Below are 20367 nucleotides of genomic sequence, written 5' to 3'. Positions count from 1 at the left end.
TTGACAAAGGCTCACACCTGAGCCGAAACACGTGTCGCATCAGCGCTGTTTCCTCCATGCTTCAATAAAGCCACAGATTTGTTCATCAGTGAAGTGCCGGTCCTTTGTTTCATAATGTGCCAGTATCAAGTGCCTCTCTCCTCCCCCCCACATGTCCCAGTATCATAGTGCCATCTCCCCCCCCAATGTGCCAGTATCAAGTGCCTCTCTCCTTCCCACCCCCCATGTGCCAGTATCATAGTGCCAAACCCCCCCATGTGCCAGTATCAAGTGCCTCTCTCTTCCCCCCCATGTCCCAGTATCATAGTGCCATCTCCCCCTCCAAAAAAGTGGCAGTATCAAGTGCCTCTCCCCCCATGTGCCAGTATCATAGTGCCAAACCCACCCATGTGCCAGTATCAAGTGCCAACCCCCCACGTGCCAGTATCAAGTGCCTCTCTCCCCCCATGTGCCAGTATCAAGTGCCTCTCTCTTCCCCCCCATGTCCCAGTATCATAGTGCCATCTCCCCCCCCAAAAAAAAAGTGCCAGTATCAAGTGCCTCTCTCCCCCCATGTGCCAGTATCATAGTGCCAACCCCCCCCTCCCACGTGCCAGTATCAAGTGCCAACCCCCCCCCTCCCACGTGCCAGTATCAAGTGCCTCTCTCCCCCCCACCCATGTGCCAGTATCAAGTGCCAAACCCCCCCTCCCATGTGCCAGTATCAAGTGCCTTTCTCCACCCCCCATGTCCCAGTATCATAGTGCCATCTCCCCCCCCCCCCCCCCACAAACAAAAAAATTGCCAGTATCATCAGTAAAATGCCGGTCCTTTGTTTCATAATGTGCCAGTATCAAGTGCCTCTCTCCTCCCCCCACATGTCCCAGTATCATAGTGCCATCTCCCCCCCCAATGTGCCAGTATCAAGTGCTTCTCTCCTTCCCACCCCCCATGTGCCAGTATCATAGTGCCAAACCCCCCTATGTGCCAGTATCAAGTGCCTCTCTCTTCCCCCCCATGTCCCAGTATCATAGTGCCATCTCCCCCTCCAAAAAAGTGGCAGTATCAAGTGCCTCTCCCCCCCATGTGCCAGTATCATAGTGCCAAACCCCCCCATGTGCCAGTATCAGGTGCCAACCCCTCTCCCCCCATGTGCCAGTATCAAGTGCCTCCTGCTCCCCCCATGGCAGTAACTGTCGGGTATTAAAAAAAAAACACTTCTACTTACCTCCATGTCAGCGATGCGATGCAGCCTCTTCCTGTGTCCCGCCCTGTATGTCCATATATGGAGTCAGTGCTTGTATTTCAGAAAAGTTTCTGCTGGGATTTAAACCCACGACCTTCTGTATCAAAGGCAAAGCACTTAACCACACAGCCATAAGAGCTGCCTTGCCAATGACTGAAAAAAATATGAGACTTCTACTGTTATAGCTGGCTAAGTGTACATCTATACACATGACAGCTGCCCCAACACACCCAGCACTGCTATATCTCTATATGACAGCTGTCCCAGCACACTCAGCTCTGCTATATCTCTATATATGATAGCTGCCCCAGCACACCCAGCTCTGCTACATCTATATATCTCTAAGTATTGCTATACAGTAGATAGATATATAGAGATATAGCAAAGCTGAGTGTGCTGTGGCAGCTGTCATGTGTATAGATGTAGCAGGGCTGGGTGTGTTTGGGCAGCTGTCATGTGTATAGATGTAGCAGAGCTGGGTTTGCTGGGGCAGCTGTCATATATAGAGATATAGTAGAGCTGAGTGTGCTGGTGCAGCTGTCATGTGTATTAGATGTAGCAGAGCTGGGTGTGCTGGGGCAGCTATCATATATAGAGATATAGCAGTGCTGGGTGTGTTGGGGCAGCTGTCATGTGTATAGATGTACACTTAGCCAGCTACAACAGTAGAAGTCTCAATTTTTTTTCAATCAGTGGCAAGGCAGCCCTTATAGCTGTGTGGGTAAATGCTTTGCCTCTGATAGATGAAGGTTGTGGGTTCGAATCCCAGACACATCAGGAGACTTCAGGAGACAGTAAGATTAAGATCACATTAGCGAGGGGGCCTGGTCCGCCGCTGCTGCTGTGAAGGGTTGCCCTTCGATCATATTTAACTAACTTGAAAATAAACTGTCACACACGCTGCCGGGGCGCCGGGCCCCGAAGCAGCTGCTTCCCCGGTAGTTACGCCACTGCCCTCTTCCTTCTATTCTAAAGTTGGGAGGTATGCTAAAGCACTGATGAAATGACACCTAAGGTGCTGTTGTCACTATGGCATCACAAGTAGGCAGAGATGTCATGTGACTGTTCCCCTGGAGACACTTTGCTGTGATGCATGCTGGGATTTTTACTTTCATTTTGCTGCTGCTCCACCCACATAGCCTCTCATTAATGGGAGCATGCTATGCCGAATGCAGTAGAAAAATTATATATATACAGTATATCTGTCATGATACAAATTCCTCTTGGCCTTAGTTATTGTCTGGGGCACTTTATTGTTTTTTTATACTTATGGTGGCCAACCCCTTTAATATAAAGATCTAAACAATGAACTGATCTTCACACGATATTATCCTGCATATATCTAGCATTGTCATGACTTTGGCTCATACTTAGTTACAGAGGTGGTGTGCACAACTTTTTTTGGGATCTGAGGGCCACATTGTCAGATTCAACAAGTCGTATGGGCTGCAGTAAAACATAAAATTACTACCATCTGAGGCATTTATGGTATATCAAAATTATATGTCATAGGATTCCGGTTCCACTCAGGGCTTGTGCAAGGATTTTTGCCAACACAAGCGAAGCTACATTTTGGTGTCCCCCCGCCCCTCAGCTCAGTTGGCCCTAGTCCCGTCTGCAGCAGCTGGCTTCTCCTCTGTGTGGTCCTTGTATCTTCTCTCTGCTTCAGACAATCGCTGGTTTGAGGACCGTATTTTTAGCCCTCTAAGACGCACCTAGGTTTTAGAGGAGGATAATAAGAAAAAAATATTTTCCATTACACCTCACGTCAGACCAGGAATCAGACCCCCAATGTTAATCAGACCTCAGATCAGACCACCAATGCCTCAGATCAGCCCCCCATGTCAGCCATCATGCCCCCCATGTCAGCCATCAGCCCCCCATGTCAGCCATCAGCCCCCCATGTTAGCCATAAGCCCCTCATGTCAGGCATCAGCCCCCGTGTCAGCCATCAGCCACCCATGTCAGCCATCAGCCACCCATGTCAGCCATCAGCTACCCATGTCAGACATCAGCTACCCATGTTAGCCATCATCCCCCATGTCAGCCATAAGCCTCCCATGTCAGCCATCAGCCCCCATTGTCAGCCATCATGCCCCCATGTCAGTCATCATGCCCCATGTAAGCCATCATGCTCTCCATGTCAGCCATCATGCCCCCCATGTCAGCCATCAGCCCCCCATGTCAGCCATCAGCCCCCCATGTCAGCCATCAGCCCCCCATGTCAGCCATCAGCCCCATCCATCAGCCCCTCATGTCAGTCATCAGCTCCCATTGTCAGCCATTAGCCCCCATATCGGCCATCAACCCCCATGTCATCCGTAAGCCCCCCATGTCATCCGTAAGCCCCCCATGTCAGCCATCAGCCACCCATGTCAGCCATCAGCCACCCATGTCAGCCATCAGCCCCCCATGTCAGCCATCAGCACCCATCCATCAGCCCCATGTCAGCTATCAGCCCCCATACATCAGCTACCCATGTCAGCCATCAGCCCCCATTGTCAGCCATCATGCTCCCATGTCAGCCATCATGCCCCCATGTAAGCCATCATGCCCCCATGTCAGCCATCATGCCCCCATGTCAGCCATTAGCTCCCCATGTCAGCCATTATCCCCCCATGTCACATTTCTCCCCCTCCATGTCAAATCACCCCACTATGTCATATCAGCCCTCCATGTCACATTTCTCCCCATGTCACATCACCCTCTGCTTTTTACATCACCCACATGACCCCTATTGTGTCACCTCCCCCCCCCCCCCCATGGCACATTATTTTCCCCATGGCACATTTCTCCCCTCCATGGAACTGCTACTGGTGCTCACCTACCACTCCAGTCGGCAGTCTGGCTGTGTGTGACTCACAGCATGAGTCACCACCAGCTCCCTCCAGTCCCTGCTGCTGCAAGCTGCGGCGCCACTCGCCACGCCAGTCACACCCCCTGACCCCGTGACCGCACGCAGTGCAGCAGCCCAGGCTGGGGTGGGCGCCCAGCGGCGCTGCGGTGAAAGAACTACTCGGACTCGTACCGTCGCACGCAAGTGAATTGATTTATTTAAAAAAGGTACATTTTTCCGCTGACCCCTTCTCTGCGCCAGGTGCGCCCTAAGGAAGCCGCTTGGTCTGCCTTATGGTAGTGACGGGCCTGGTTCCACTGACTCTTGTTATCAGGGAAGAGGGATCCCCATCTCCCCCATCTGACAATCAAGAGAGGAGGAAATCATGCATGCAGCTCTCATTAAAGCAGAATATGGGAGTTGCAGAAACAACCTAGAATTTCACAACTCTCATAAACTACATTAGAGAGAGCCATATGCATAGATGGCCACCTCTCCACCTTATCTACACCTATCTGGAGTGCTAAATAGGGGTCAAGAAAACCCAAGGCTCCTGATGTGGCCACACAGTGCACTATTAGTATTAGGCTACATGTACATGACCGTATGTGTTTTGCGGTCCGCAAATTGTGGATCCGCAGAAAAAAACGGATGACATCCGTATGTCATCCATTTTTTTTTGCGGATCCATTGTTACAATGCCTAAAAAAGACAAGAATAGGACATGTTATATTTTTTGCGGGGGCTACGAAACGGACATACGGATGTGGATAGCACATGGTGTCGAATAGGTCCGCATCCTATCTACAAAAAAAACATAACGGACACGGAAACAAACAACGTTCATGTGCATGTAGCCTTAGTTGCACATCCTTTCTCCCAAGCTATATGTGTAATGCCCAGCTAGGGGGCATTACCACTCTTTTTGCCCCATTACTGATTCCTATGGTCAATGTAATGTCACCATATGTAATTATTGCAAGTCTTTTATAAATGTGCATTGCTTTCCTATGTAAGTGTTGTGTTCATGCAGTGTGCCTGGTTCACCAGCAGATGGCGGCAACAATGGCAGAGCTAGTTTTCCTAAAGGGGAGCCTTCTATCCATTCTAGCCCTCTTTAGAGAGGGAGGAGTTTAGTTAGTGTATATCGGTCTATGTTACCCCCTCAAGGGGAAGCAGCAGGCCCTTGTCCCTGCTGGACGAGCCTGCAGAAGTTAGTCTCAGAGTACCCTTGCAATGGGAAGGCTGTGTTCCAGCCAGCAGAGCACCGTCTGCTCTGCTGGGCCTGGAGGCCTAAGCTAAATGCCTCCAGAGTCAAGAGTAAAGATTCCCTGGATAAAGAAAAAGATACAGCTCAAGATAAAGACAGAGTCAGACTGCAGAAAGCTAAGTTGCAGCCTACAGCAAAGGAAAAGTTTCTATTTAATCTGACAGCAAAGCAAGAAAGTGACAGATGTATCAGAGCCGAATGTGTTTGCCTTCCAAAACTTATACCAAAGCTTGCTGGTGACCAAGATAAAGTTGGAAGATTGTCCCTCTGATGCAAGTTTATTCAAGTAAAGCTGTTTTTTAAAGTTATACAAAGTCTGGACTCATTTAATTTTCTTCATCCCCTGCAACAACTATCCCTTGCTCTGCGATGGGCGATCACACCTGGGGTTCCCGGATATCCAGGTAGGAGCACCGTGACAAGTGCACAGCCACACCTAAAGGGACACTATAGGCAACCCTTACACCACTCTGGCATTCCTACACCTGGGTACCACCAATACCATCTACTTAGGAAAATCAGACATCATTTAGTACATGACAATCTATTTCTAACAAAGCTAGAACCAGCTCTGTACCTCACATGGATCCAGAGACTCCTTGTTTATAGCTCCAATTGCTCTGCAAGACTAATGTCAGGCTGGTAACTCAGGGTGTGTGTCCTTTCTCAGGGTGTGTCTTCTCTTGGGGGGTTTTCCTTTCTCAGACAGCATGTCCATTCTAATGCAGTTCTTTACCTGTACCTGCCACAGCTTCTAACAGAAGATTTGGCTGCTGACAGGTGAATATTTAAGCCGTACCTTCCTACTTTTTGCACAGTCAAAGAGGGACAATTATGGTTCATTGTGTCAATGATCCATTTTTCTTGCATAAATTAACTATACATTTCAATAGTTTTCTTTTACGAAATGGTGCAAACATAATCTGATTCTAGAAATTTCTAAAATTGAAATTGCCTGAAATAAAGAAAAATATACAAGTTGGGGTCTAATATGCACATCAAAACCAGACAAACACTTTCTGGATCAATATTGTAAATGCAATAATAAAAATCTATACCTCAGATCAAAAAAAGGTACGTTTATAGAGCAAAGCGGGAAACTTGGGAGGTATGTTTAAGCTGAGCGTGTGCCACCACCTCAATTAAAGGGTTTCTACCACCACATTTTCACCTATTTAGCCGTCAGACACTAGCGATCTGCTAGTGTCTGCTCTACCTAACCATGCTATTGTAATCCCTTTCTGTGCAGCGGTTACCCTAAAAAACGTAGTTTTATTGGTATGCTAATGAGCCTCTAGGTGCTATGGGGGTGTCTTTTCAGCACCTAGAGGCTCCATCCACTCACCATTTCTGCCGCCCAGCGCGCTCCAGCCCGCCCCTCTCCTCTAGATTGACAGACTACTTCTCTGCATCTCGGCCGAATTCTCGCGTCTGCGCCGTGTGCTTCCGTATTTGGCGCAGGCGCAGGGAGCAGTCCAACAGTCACTGTGCCTGCGCCGAATACAGAAGCACACGGCGCAGGCGCGAGTGGGCTGTCAATCTAGAGGAGAGGGGCGGGCTGGAGCTCGCTGGGCGGTGGAAATAGTGAGTGGACGGAGCCTCTAGGTGCTGAAAAGACGCCCCCATAGCACCTAGAGGCTCATTAGCATACCAATAAAACTACGTTTTTTAGGGTAACCGCTGCACAGAAAGGGATTACAATAGCATGGTTAGGTAGAGCAGACACTAGCAGATCGCTAGCGTCTGACGGCTAAATAGGTGAAAATGTGGTGGTAGAAACCCTTTAAGTAAATAGAGAAATAATGAAAAGAACAAACAGCAGGTGGCGCTATACAAGTTTTAAGGCCGATTCATTGGCCTGTATTTGTGGGAGGGGCACTGCTGCCTATATCAGGGCAGCCTGCCCCCTCCCTCAACGAACGTCGTTTCAACACTGGCCTCGTTTTGTGTGTGGGAGCGATATAGCTGTTTTTTCGTCTAGCCTGCAATTTCGTGTCTGAAAATACGCCGACAAACTCGCGCCTAGAACAGGTAAGTGGCTGCTTCGTATCGCAGCTTCGATGTCGAAAGTTCGGGGAGCTACATTGCACCGGAGCGTTCTGCCACGCGGCATGAATCGTAGGGTGCAGGGGTCAGCGTGATCCCGAATTCAACTATCGCATCTCACATCCTTAACCCCTTAAGGACTCAGACCTATTTCACTTTAAGGACTTGGCCATTTTTTGCAAATCTGACCAGTGTCACTTTAAGTGGCGATAACTTTAAAACGCTTTGACTTATCCAGGCCATTCTGAGATCGTTTTTTCATCACATATTGTACTTCATGACACTGGTAAAATGAAGTAAAAATTTTTATTTTTTTTTGCATAAAAAATATACCTAATTTACCAAAAATTCTGAAAAATTTGCAAATTTCAAAGTTTCAGTTTCTCTACCTCTGTAATACATAGTAATACCCCCAAAAATTGTGATGACTTTACATTCCCCATATGTCTACTTCATGTTTGAATTATTTTGGGAATGATATATTATTTTTTAACCACCTCAGCCCCCAGTGCTTAAACACCCTGAAAGACCAGGCCACTTTTTACACTTCTGACCTACACTACTTTCACCGTTTATTGCTCGGTCATGCAACTTACCACCCAAATGAATTTTACCTCCTTTTCTTCTCACTAATAGAGCTTTCATTTGGTGGTATTTCATTGCTGCTGACATTTTTACTTTTTTTGTTATTAATCGAAATTTAACGATTTTTTTGCAAAAAAATGACATTTTTCACTTTCAGTTGTAAAATTTTGCAAAAAAAACGAGATCCATATATAAATTTTGCTCTAAATTTATTGTTCTACATGTCTTTGATAAAAAAAAAATGTTTGGGTAAAAAAAAAAAATGGTTTGGGTAAAAGTTATAGCGTTTACAAACTATGGTACAAAAATGTGAATTTCCGCTTTTTGAAGCAGATCTGACTTTCTGAGCACCTGTCATGTTTCCTGAGGTTCTACAATGGCCTGACAGTACAAACACCCCACAAATGACCCCATTTCGGAAAGTACACACCCTAAGGTATTCGCTGATGGGCATAGTAAGTTCATAGAACTTTTTATTTTTTGTCACAAGTTAGTGGAAAATGATGATTTTTTTTTTTCTTTTCTTACAAAGTCTCATATTCCACTAACTTGTGACAAAAAATAAAAACTTCTATGAACTCACTATGCCCATCACGAAATACCTTGGGGTCTCTTCTTTCCAAAATGGGGTCACTTGTGGGGTGGTTATACTGCCCTGGCATTCTAGGGGCCCAAATGTGTGGTAAGGAGTTTGAAATCAAATTCTGTAATAAATGGCCGGTGAAATCCAAAAGGTGCTCTTTGGGATTTGGGCCCCTTTGCCCACCTAGGCTGCAAAAAAGTGTCACACATCTGGTATCTCCGTACTCAGGAGAAGGTGGGGAATGTGTTTTGGGGTGTCATTTTATATATACCCATGCTGGGTGAGAGAAATATCTTGGTCAAATGCCAACTTTGTATAAAAAAATGGGAAAAGTTGTCTTTTGCCAAGATATTTCTCTCACCCAGCATGGGTATATGTAAAATGACACCCCAAAACACATTCCCCAACTTCTCCTGAGTACGGAGATACCAGATGTGTGACACTTTTTTGCAGCCTAGGTGGGCAAAGGGGCCCATATTCCAAAGAGCACCTTTCGGATTTCACAGGTCATTTTTTACAGAATTTGATTTCAAACTCCTTACCACACATTTGGGCCCCTAGAATGCCAGGGCAGTATAACTACCCCACAAGTGACCCCATTTTGGAAAGAAGAGACCCCAAGGTATTCGCTGATGGGCATAGTGAGTTTATGGAAGTTTTTATTTTTTGTCACAAGTTAGTGGAATATGAGACTTTGTATGAAAAAAAAAAAAAAAAAAAAAAAAAAAAGCAGCATTTTCCATTAACTTGTGACAAAAAATAAAAAATTCTAGGAACTCGCCATGCCCCTCACAGAATACCTTGGGGTGTCTTCTTTCCAAAATGGGGTCACTTGTGGGGTAGTTATACTGCCCTGGCATTTTCCAGGGGCCCTAATGTGTGGTAAGTAGGTAAATGACCTGTGAAATCCTAAAGGTGCTCTTTGGAATATGGGCCCCTTTGCCCACCTAGGCTGAAAAAAAGTGTCACACATGTGGTATCGCCGTATTCAGGAGAAGTTGGGGAATGTGTTTTGGGGTGTCATTTTACATATACCCTTGCTGGGTGAGAGAAATATCTTGACAAAAGACAACTTTTCCCATTTTTTTATACAAAGTTGGCATTTGACCAAGATATTTCTCTCACCCAGCATGGGTATATGTAAAATGACACCCCAAAACACATTCCCCAACTTCTCCTGAGTACGGCGATACCAGATGTGTGACACTTTTTTGTAGCCTAGATGCGCAAAGGTGCCCAAATTCCTTTTAGGAGGGCATTTTTAGACATTTGGATACCAGACTTCTTCTCACGCTTTGGGGCCCCTAGAATGCCAGGGCAGTATAAATACCCCACATGTGACCCCATTTTGGAAAGAAGACACCCCAAGGTATTCAATGAGGGGCATGGCGAGTTCATAGAAATTATTTTTTTTTGGCACAAGTTAGCGGAAATTGATATTTTTAATTTTTTTCTCACAAAGTCTCCCGTTCCGCTAACTTGGGACAAAAATTTCAATCTTTCATGGACTCAATATGCCCCTCACGGAATACCTGGGGGTGTCTTCTTTCCGAAATGGGGTCACATGTGGGGTATTTATACTGCCCTGGCATTCTAGGGGCCCTAAAGCGTGAGAAGAAGTCTGGAATATAAATGTCTAAAATATTTTACGCATTTGGATTCCGTGAGGGGTAGGGTGAGTTCATGTGAGATTTTATTTTTTGACACAAGTTAGTGGAATATGAGACTTTGTAAGAAAAAAAAAAAAAATTCCGCTAACTTGGGCCAAAAAAATGTCTGAATGGAGCCTTACAGAGGGGTGATCAATGACAGGGGGGGTGATCAATGACAGGGGGGGTGATCAATGACAGGGGAAGTGATCAATGACAGGGGGGTGATCAATGACAGGGGGGTGATCAATGACAGGGGGGTGATCAATGACAGGGGGGTGATCAGGGAGTCTATATGGGGTGATAACCAGAGTCATTGATCATGCCCCTGTAAGGCTTCATTCAGACGTCCGGATGCGTTTTGCGGATCCGATCCATCTATCAGTGCATCCGTAAAAATCATGCGGACATCTGAATGGAGCTTTACAGGGGGGTAATCAATGACAGGGGGGTGATCAGGGAGTCTATATGGGGTGATAACCACAGTCATTGATCACGCCCGTGTAAGGCTTCATTCAGACGTCCGGATGCGTTTTGCGGATCCGATCCATCTATCAGTGGTTCCGTAAAAATCATGCGGACGTCTGAATGGAGCTTTACAGGGGGGTAATCAATGACAGGGGGGTGATCAGGGAGTCTATATGGGGTGATCACCACAGTCATTGATCACGCCCCTGTAAGGCTTCATTCAGACGTCCGTATGCGTTTTGCGGATCCGATCCATCTATCAGTGCATCCGTAAAAATCATGCGGACATCTGAATGGAGCTTTACAGGGGGTTGATCAATGACAGGGGTGTAATCAATGACAGGGGGGTGATCAGGGAGTCTATATGGGGTGATAACCACAGTCATTGATCATGCCCTGTAAGGCTTCATTCAGACGTCCGTATGCGTTTTGCGGATCCGATCCATCTATCAGTGCATCCGTAAAAATCATGCGGACATCTGAATGGAGCTTTACAGGGGGGTGATCAATGACAGGGGGGTGATCAGGGAGTCTATATGGGGTGATCACCACAGTCATTGATCACGCCCCTGTAAGGCTTCATTCAGACGTCCGGATGCGTTTTGCGGATCCGATCCATCTATCAGTGCATCCGTAAAAATCATGCGGACATCTGAATGGAGCTTTACAGGGGGTTGATCAATGACAGGGGTGTAATCAATGACAGGGGGGTGATCAGGGAGTCTATATGGGGTGATAACCACAGTCATTGATCATGCCCCTGTAAGGCTTCATTCAGACGTCCGGATGCGTTTTGCGGATCTGATCCATCTATCAGTGCATCCGTAAAAATCATGCGGACATCTGAATGGAGCTTTACAGGGGGTTGATCAATGACAGGGGTGTAATCAATGACAGGGTGGTGATCAGGGAGTCTATATGGGGTGATCACCACAGTCATTGATCATGCCCCTGTAAGGCTTCATTCAGACGTCCGGATGCGTTTTGCGGATCCGATCCATCTATCAGTGCATCCGTAAAAATCATGCGGACATCTGAATGGAGCTTTACAGGGGGGTGATCAGGGAGTCTATATGGGGTGATCACCACAGTCATTGATCATGCCCCTGTAAGGCTTCATTCAGACGTCCGGATGCGTTTTGCGGATCCGATCCATCTATCAGTGGATCCGTAAAAATCATGCGGACGTCTGAATGGAGCTTTACAGGGGGGTGATCAATGACAGGGGGGTAATCAATGACAGGGGGGTGATCAGGGAGTCTATATGGGGTGATCACCACAGTCATTGATCACGCCCCTGTAAGGCTTCATTTAGACGTCCGGATGCGTTTTGCGGATCCGATCCATCTATCAGTGGATCCGTAAAAATCATGCGGACGTCTGAATGGAGCTTTACAGGGGGGTGATCAATGACAGGGGGGTGATCAATGACAGGGGGGTAATCAATGACAGGGGGGTGATCAGGGAGTCTATATGGGGTGATCAGGGGTGATCAGGGGCTAATAAGGGGTTAATAAGTGACGGGGGGGGGGGTGTAGTGTAGTGTAGTGGTGCTTGGTGCTACTTTACTGAGCTACCTGTGTCCTCTGGTGGTCGATCCAAACAAAGGGGACCACCAGAGGACCAGGTAGCAGGTATATTAGACGCTGTTTTCAAAACAGCGTCTAATATACCTGTTAGGGGTTAAAAAAAACACATCTCCAGCCTGCCAGCGAACGATCGCCGCTGGCAGGCTGGAGATCAACTCTCTTACCTTCCGTTCCTGTGAGCGCGCGCGCCTGTGTGCGCGCGTTCACAGGAAATCTCGCGTCTCGCGAGAGGACGCGCCGGCGCGTCCAGGAGGAATGAATCAACCACCTCCAGGACGCGTCTGTGCGTACAGCGGTCCGGAGGTGGTTAAGGATGTTACAAGGCTTAGAAGTTTAGAAGCAAATCTTGAAATTTTCAAAAACACAATTTTTAGGGACCACTACAGCTCTGAAGTAACTTTGCGAGGCTTACATAATAGAAACCACCCAAAAATGACCCCATTCTATAAACTACACCCCTCAAGGTATTGAAAACTGATTTTACAAACTTTGTTAACCCCACAAGAGTTATTGGCAAATGGGGATGAATTTTGAGAATTTCATTTTTTTGCCTAATTTTCCATTTTAACCCATTTTTTACACTAACAAAGCAAGGGTTAACAGCCAAACAAGACTGTATCTTTATTTCCCTGACTCTGCCGTTTACAGAAACACCCCATATGTGGCCCTAAACTACTGTACGGCCACACAGCGGGGCGTAGAGTGAAAGTTGCGCCGTTTGGTTTTTGGAAGGCAGATTTTGCTGGACTGGTTTATTTACACCATGTCCCATTTGAAGCCCCCTGATGCACCCCTAGAGTAGAAACTCCATAAAAGTGACCCCATCTAAGAAACTACACCCCTCAAGGTATTCAAAAATGATTTTACAAACTTTATTAACCCTTTAAGTGTTGCGCAAGATTTAATGGAAAATAGAGATACAATTTAAAAATTTCACTTTTTGGCAGATTTTCCATTTTAATATTTTTTTTCCAGTTACAAAGCAAGGGTTAACAGCCAAACAAAACTCATTATTTATGGCCCTGTTTCTGTAGTTTACAGAAACACCCCATATGTGGTCGTAAACTGTTGTACGGGAACACGGCAGGGCGCAGAAGGAAAGGAATGCCATAAGGTTTTTGGAAGGCAGATTTTGCTGGACTGGTTTTTTTGACACCATGTCCCATTTGAAGCCCCCCTGATGCACCCCTAGAGTAGAAACTCCAAAAAAGTGACCCCATTTTAGAAACTACGGGATAGGGTGGCAGTTTTGTTGGTACTAGTTTAGGGTATATATGATTTTTGGTTGCTCTATATTACACTTTTTGTGCGGCAAGGTAACAAGAAATAGCTTTTTTGGCACCGTTTTTTATTTTTTTTATTTACAACATTCATCTGACAGGTTAGATCATGTGGTAATTTTATAGATAAGGTTGTCACGGACACGGCGATACCTAATATGTATGCAATTTTTTTTATTTAAGTAAGTTTTACACAATGATTTCATTTTTAAAACAAAAAAAAAGTTTTAGTGTCTCCATAGTCTAAGAACCATAGTTTTTTCAGTTTTTGGGCGATTATCTTAAGTAGGAACTCATTTTTTGCGGGATGAGATGACGGTTTGATTGGCACTATTTTGGGGTGCATAAGACTTTTTTATCACTTGCTATTACACTTTTTGTGATGTAAGATGACAAAAAATGTCTTTTTTTACACCGTTTTTATTTTTATTTTTTTACGGTGGTCATCTGAGGGGTTAGGTCATGTTATATTTTTAGAGCCGGTCGATACGGATGCGGCGATACCTAATATGTATAATTTTTTTTTATTTATGTAAGTTTTACACAATGATTTCATTTTTGAAACAAAAAAAATCATGTTTTAGTGTTTCCATAGTCTAAGAGCCATAGTTTTTACAGTTTTTGGGCGATTATCTTGGTTAGGGTATGATTTTTGCGGGAGGAGATGATGATTTGATTGTTACAATTTTGGCGTACATGCAACTTTTTTGATCACTTTTATTACCTTTTTTGGGAAGTAAGGTGGGCAAAATTTCAATTTCATCATAGTTTTTTATTTTTTATTTTTATGGCGTTCACCATTAGGGTAAAGTAACATGACCGTTTTATAGATCAGGTCGTTACGGATGCGGCGATACCAAACATGTGTAGGGAATTTTTTTCATTTTTAATCAGTGATAAATGTGTTTTTTGATTTTTACTTTTTTTTCACTTTTTTAAACTTTTTTTTTTGACCCAGACCCACTTGGTTCTTGAAGATCCAGTGGGTCTGATGTCTGTATAATACAGTACAGTACACCATATAGTGTTTTGTACTGTATTTTACTTACACTTTGTCTGAACAGATCTATGCCTTTAGCACAGATCTGTTCAGCACCATGGACAGCAGGATGCCTGAGAAGGCGTCCTGTTGCCATGGGAACCTTCCCCGTCTGCTCAGTTGTGGCCACAACTGCGCAGACGGGGAAGGGTAAGGAGGGGGGCTGTCTGGGGGCTGTCTGGGGGCTCTCTCCCTTTCCATCGGGGGGTTGCAAAGGCACAGCAGCCCCCCGATAGGAGATGGAGGGAGCTCTCTGAGCTGTTAACCTTTTCCATACAGAGGTCCGTACGGACCGCGGTATGGAAAGGGTTAAACGGCTGACATTGCATCACAGATGTCAGCCGTTTATACCAGGGTGTCAGCAATGTGCTGACACCCTGGTATACCCACTGTACACCAACGATTATTCAAGGGGAGGCGGGCGGGGGATCGCGATCCAGCCTGCCGCACTGCCCGCCTCCCGCACCGCTCGCACCGCCCGCAACACCCCTCTCATTCAGGGGTGCAGGGGGGAGTGAAACATATGTATTTTAGGAATACTAAAGTTTCTGATCCCCGCGATCAGGGACAGCGGGGATCAGAAACTACAGAAAGCGCTGCAAACCGCAGGTCTGAATTGACCTGCGGTTTATTGCGATCGCCGACATGGGGGGGTCACGGGACCCCCCCGCGCATTTAGCCGAGGTGCCTGCTCAATGATTTGAGCAGGTAGCTTGTTCTGATCACAGCCGGCCGGGCGGCAGTGATCGGAACAACACATGACGTACCGGTACGTCATGGGTCCTTAAGGACTCGGGAAACATGCCGTGTAGGTACGTCATGCGTCCCTAAGGGGTTAATGTATGGCACAGGCCGCCGTGCCGCTAGCGAGGTAGGGTTGCAACCATAGCGCAAGTTTTTTCATAATCATGCCCGCTCCTGCACTCACTCACCCCTGCCTCCCGCCGATCTGCCGTTTGGTTTCCACAGACGCTCCTCGCAGTGTCTCTGGTGCCCTCTAGTGGTTCTGTCTGGTACTGCGGGCAGGAAGGGAATCTCAGTTCTCATGTTTGCTCCCTCTAGTGGTTCTGTCTGGTACTGCGGGCAGGAGGGGAGTCTCCATTCTCATGCTTGCTAAAATATATATATATATATATACATATATATATATATATATGTATATATAAAAAAATAATAAAAAAGGGGAACGATGACGCATTTTCGCACATACTCGTCTACTCGTTATTTTCATCCATGTGCCAACACGCATTGGCCGTAAAGCATATGCTATGTTCTCACGTCTCCTTTTGTTTCAGGATCCATGTTGTGGTTCTTCATGATTTACGTTTCCTTCCTACGACTAGCAGGGTACAGTACGGTAGACGTCAGCTTTTACTTGCTATTTCTATCCTAACGTTCTTGTCAGGTGGTAGTGTTAGCTCCGTATCACCGTCTGACATACCCTTTCAAAAAGGGGTGTCTCGTTTCCCACTATTGCCAGAAAAGCCGAACTATATCGTCTGCTCACCACTAGCTTGTGCCCTCAACGTCAAGAGAGGTCTCCATGACCACAGTACAGACTTCCCTCGCACAAATTCATGTCATGCTGAACAACCTGACTTCGTCCGTCTCGGATATCCAAGCCACACTGGAAGTGGTTGAGTCTAGCGGTACCATTAATACTCCGCTTACTACTGACGTAGCCATCCCTTCCACATCTGCAACAGGGGACTCAGTTGTCACAGCAGCAGTGCCCAATATCACCCCAGCGCACTTCATTCCTACCAATTTAAAGAAAGATATCCTGGAAGGTAGGGATGTTAATCTTGCATCCTTGCTTATCGCTACCCGGGATCTTTCAGATAGTAAGGTCATTGCTTGTGGTGATGTGTCCGTGGTCCTAAGAGGCCGGGACCACAGGCTGAATCGCAAGCTCACCATACCAGAGTTTGTTCTTGCCTTCAGTTTGTACAGAGACAAGATCTGCTCAGTGCGTCCTGACCGAAGGGAAGAGCTAGATTTGTATTTGTTTAGAGTAACCAAACTAGGGCATGAATACGGGGGTAGTTCCTTCTATGACTACCACTGTTCGTTCTCAGATAAGGCAGCAGCTGCTCTCAGTCAATTCCAGTTCCTTACGAACTGGGCCAACATCGACACTGAGATATTTTGCAGGCATTTCGCCGGGCTGAGGGCCCCATCATGCTCCCTGTGTCAATCCATATATCATTCCACAGTATGGTGTCATAAGGCCACTCCCGGTGCTGAGTTCAGTTCCACAGTTCCGGTTGCCGGGCCCTCTGAACCGCACAGATCCTCTAGACAAGTTAGGTAGACCTATCAAACTTCTCGGCAGGTCACAGATATGCAACAATTTCAATTACTCGTCCTGTAACTATAGTCAGTGTCGTTTGCGGCATATTTGTTCTAACTGCTTCAGAGCCCATCCTAAGTCAATCTGTTCATTAAAATCGGATAAAAGTTACATGTTTGTCGTTAACGTAGGTTGCTTACAACGGTTCTTGTGCTACCATCACGACCCAGGTTTTGTGGCATTCCTAGTCACAGGTCTCACGTTCGGTTTCCACACTGGGATGGTTGCCCTTCCAGAATCTACACACGAGTGCAAGAATTTACAATCCGCTGACCGTAACCCAAATGTCTCCGATAAATTGTTCACCGCAGAGTTAGTTAAAGGTTTCCTGATAGGCCCTTTTTCATCCTAACCCTTCGAATGATGGAGGGTCAGTCCTGTAGGCGTGGTCACCGGTAAATTTAACAAGAAAGAGAGATTGATTATTGACCTGTCTGCCCCGCATGGTTCCTCCATTCCCAGCATAAATTCCCTCATTCCGTCAGAAGAAGTCAGCATGAGATATTTGTCCATAGACCAGGCCATCGCCATCATATTGCAGTTAGGCCCCGGCTCAATCCTGTCAAAAGCTGACATTTCAGATGCCTTCAAATTACTACCTATCAAGCCGTCTCTGTGGCAGTGGCATGGTATCAAGTGGAGGGGTCTTTATTATTTTGCATCCAAACTCACCTTCGGCTCCAAGAGTAGCCCATGGTTATTCGACCAGTTAGCCCAAGCTCTCCACTGGATACTAGTCCATGAATTCCACTGCAGTAATGTCATTCACTACCTAGATGATTTTCTAATTATTGAAAACCCTGACTCCACCACAAAAGACCTTCATTCACTTCTAAACTGTTTCAGTCAACTCACCGTTCCTGTGTCTACCAAGAAGGTTGAGGGCCCATCCACAGTCATCCCCTTCCTCGGCATCATTTTGGACACCCACAATATTCTAGCCAGATTGCCGGAAGACAAATTACACAGGATCAGGGAAGTCATCCACAATTTCAAGTTAGCCAGGGTGGTCAAAAAAGTGGAGCTACAGTCTCTCTTATGCCCCTTCCACACAGGCGAGTTTTCCGTAATGCGTGAGTTGAACGCATTGCACCCGCACTGAATCCGGACCCATTTATTTCTATGGGGCTGTGCACATGAGCGGTGATTTTCACGCATCACTTGTGCGTTGCGTGAAAATCGCAGCAAGCTCTATTTTGTATGTTTTTCACACAACACAGGCCCCATAGAAGTGAATGGGGCTGCGTGAAAATCGCAAGCATCCGCAAGCAAGTGTGGATGCGGGGCAAATTTCACGCACGGTTGCTAGGAGACGATCGGGATGGGGACCCGATCATTATTATTTTCCCTTATAACATGGTTATAAGGGAAATTAATAGCATTCTGAATACAGAATGCTAAGTAAAATAGGGCTGGAGGGGATAAAAAAAAATTAAAAATAATTTAACTCACCTTAATCCACTTGTTCGCGCAGCCGGCATCTCTTCTGTCTTCATCTGTGAGGAATAGGACATTTGATGACATCACTACGCTCATTACATGATCCATCACTATGGCAGGGACTAGCTTCCAAAAGAAAAAAAAAATTGGACCATTTCAACAGCCTGTCGGATCTCTGTGTATTCTGGCATTGCCGGAAGCTACAGTGTTGCCATCCGGCCCCATTATTATAATGTGGACTGGTGGAGATCCGGGGCCGGACAACAACACACACAGATCCGGCAGGATGTTCCCTGCCAGTACAGACTACCAGATGTACAAGTGCTCGTGTGAAACGTTGCCACACCAACCGAATATCGGGACAGGCCCAATGGCAATTGAATATACAGTCAGGTCCATAAATATTGGGACAAGAACACAATTCTAACATTTTTGGCTCTATACACCACCACAATGGATTTGAAATGAAACAAATAAGATGTGCTTTAACTGCAGACTGTCAGCTTTAATTTGAGGGTATTTACATCCAAATCAGGTGAACTGTGTAGGAATTACAACAGTTTGCATATGTGCCTCCCACTTGTTAAGGAACCAAAAGTAATGGGACAGAATAATAATCATAAATCAAACTTTCACTTTTTAATACTTGGTTGAAAATCCTTTGCAGTCAATTACAGCCTGAAGTCTGGAACGCATAGACATCACCAGATGCCGGGCTTCATCCCTGGTGATGCTCTGCCAGGCCTCTACTGCAATTGTCTTCAGTTCCTGCTTGTTCTTGGGGCATTTTCCCTTCAGTTTTGTCTTCAGAAAGTGAAATGCATGCTCAATCAGATTCAGGTCAGGCGATTGACTTGGCCATTGCATATCATTCCACTTCTTTCCCTTAAAAAACTCTTTGGTTGCTTGTGCAGTATGCTTTGGGTCATTGTCCATCTGCACTGTGAAGCACCATCCAATGAGTTCTGAAGCATTTGGCTGAATATGAGCAGATAATATTGCCCGAAACACTTCAGAATTCATCCTGCTGCTTTTGTCAGCAGTCACATCATCAATAAATACAAGAGAACCAGTTCCATTGGCAGCCATACATGCCTATGCCATGACACTACCACCACCATGCTTCACTGATGAGGTGGTATGGTTAGGATCATGAGCAGTTCCTTTCCTTCTCCATACTCTTCTTTCCCATCACTCTGGTACAAGTTGATCTTGGTCTCATCTGTCCATAGGATGTTGTTCCAGAACTGTGAAGGCTTTTTTAGATGTCGTTTGGCAAACTCTAATCTGGCCTTCGTGTTTTTGAGGCTCACCAATGGTTTACATCTTGTGGTGAACCATCTGTATTCACTCTGGTATAGTCTTCTCTTGATTGTTGACTTTGACATACATACACCTACCTCCTGGAGAGTATTCTTGATCTGGCCAACTGTTGTGAAGGGTATTTTCTTCACCAGGGAAAGTATTCTTCGGTCATCCACCACAGTTGTTTTCCATGGTCTTCCAGGTCTTTTGGTGTTGCTGAGCTCACAGGTGTTCCTTATTTATAGGAATGTTCCAAACAGTTGTTTTGGCCACGCCAAATGTTTATTCTATCTCTCTGATGGGTTTGTTTTGTTTTTTAAGCCTTATGATGGCTTGCTTCACTGATAGTGACAGCTCTTTAGATCTCATCTTGAGAGTTGACAGCAACAGATTCCAAATGCAAATAGCACACTTGAAATGAACTCTGGACCTTTTATCTGCTCATTGTAATTGGGATAATGAGGGAATAACACACACCTGGCCATGGAACAGCTGAGACGCCAATTGTCCCATTACCTTTGGTTCCTTAACAAGTTGGAGGCACATATGTAAACTGTTGTAATTCCTACACCGTTCACCTGATTTGGATGTAAATACCCTCAAATTAAAGCTCTCACAGGGCATAACTACTGTGAGAGAAGGCACAATGAGGGCATAACTACTGTGAAGGGACACAGAGAGGGCATAACTACTGTGAGA

The sequence above is a fragment of the Bufo bufo genome, chromosome 4 (assembly GCF_905171765.1).
Source record: "Bufo bufo chromosome 4, aBufBuf1.1, whole genome shotgun sequence".
Classification (NCBI taxonomy): Eukaryota; Metazoa; Chordata; class Amphibia; order Anura; family Bufonidae; genus Bufo; species Bufo bufo.
Note: the sequence above shows the minus strand (reverse complement) of the source record.